Source organism: Bos grunniens, chromosome 12, assembly GCF_055505025.1.
Source record: "Bos grunniens cultivar Pamir isolate PY7600 chromosome 12, Bosgru_T2T1.0, whole genome shotgun sequence".
Lineage (NCBI taxonomy): Eukaryota > Metazoa > Chordata > Mammalia > Artiodactyla > Bovidae > Bos > Bos grunniens.
The window spans coordinates 75,315,269-75,316,657 of record NC_141176.1 but is presented as its reverse complement, the minus strand read 5'-3'; the positions used below and the strand labels follow the sequence as shown (position 1 = coordinate 75,316,657).

The 1,389-nt window shown below is 48.0% G+C and overlaps 1 pseudogene; it reads right to left on the bottom strand.

The window, feature by feature from the left end:
• Window positions 1-569: 569 nt before the first annotated feature.
• On the bottom strand, window positions 570-981 carry LOC147361916 (small ribosomal subunit protein uS12 pseudogene; annotated as a pseudogene).
• Between the last annotated feature and the right edge of the window lie 408 nt (window positions 982-1,389).

The window sequence follows — 1,389 nt, the reverse complement described above, 5'->3', positions numbered from 1 at the left end:
TCCCAGGCAGGAATACTGGAGTAGGTTGCCATTTCCTCCTCCAGGGGATCTTCCCAACCCAGGGATCAAACCTGTTACTCTTGGATCTCCTGCACTGGCAGGTGGATTCCTTACCACTAGCGCCCCCTGGGGGCTTGAGGGAACTGATCCTAAAGTCAGTGACAGGTAATTCCCAGATTCAGTGATAAAGAATGTGCCTGCCAATGCAGAAGACACAGGAGATGCACGTTCGATCCCTGGGTCAGGAAGAAGCCCTGGGGGAGGAAATGACAACCCTCTCCAGTATTCTATTCTTGCCTGGAAAATCTCATGAACAGAAGAACCTGGTGGGCTACAGTCACAGGGTCACAAAGAGTTGGACATGACTGAACACAGGCAGTGACAAGTGCCTATGATATCAAGCATCAAGAAGTGCAGAGGTGTAATGTAATAAGTGTCCCAATAAACATCAGCTGCCCCTTATTCTGCTCTGTGTGACAAGGATGTGCTTTTGCTTAACTATCATATCACGTTTAATTTTTGTTTTGGTATATGAAAATTTATTACTATCATTCTTTCATCATCAAAATTTATGATCTTGATCTTTCCTTCTTGCCTTTATATAAGGCAAAAAAGAGACACTGGCTACTTTGACAGCCTTAAAGTGGACTCCAGGAATGTCACAAACAGCATGACCTTTGCAACCAAATCCAGCAACCAGAACTTCATCATTTTCCTCAATAAAATTCAAGCAACCATCTCTGGGTACAAAAGGCTATAACTTTTTGCCATTCTTGGTGAACTGAACCCTGACACATTTCCTGATGGCAGAATTTGGCTGTTTGGCTTCAACCCCTATTTTTTCAAGCACAATTCTCTTGGCACGAGAAGTGTATCTAAAAGGGTTGGCCTTCAGGGCTGTGCCCAAATGGGCTTTCTTGTACTGTTACCATGCCGCTTCAGGGCTTGTTGGTGGCTACAGAGCTTCCTGGCAAAGACCATGATGCTTGCTCATCCTACCAGCACCATGGGCCTGAAAGAAAGACCATCGTGTTTAATTTTAACACACGCTCGGATTTTACAGAGCTTAGGGATCTTGCTAGAGGTCATAAGACTCCTAACTGACAGCTACAGCCTCTGAGCCCCAGTGGAACCACAGAGTCTGTCCCCACTCCACCCATGTCCCGTGGGGCTAGGAGGTCTCCCTGCCCAAAGACCTGCTCAGCTTGACTCCCTGGGTGGGTCCTGCAGCTCCTTTGCTCCTATTGCCCCTGAATCAGGTCCTTCCTTTTGCAGGGCAGCCCCCGAGAGCCCTATGGTCGACAGGAGGACACCCTTGCCCCATTCTAGCAGCTTCTCCCTGCATCCAACTACGGGGGTGGGGTCAGGCCAGGTTGTGAGGAGAATCAT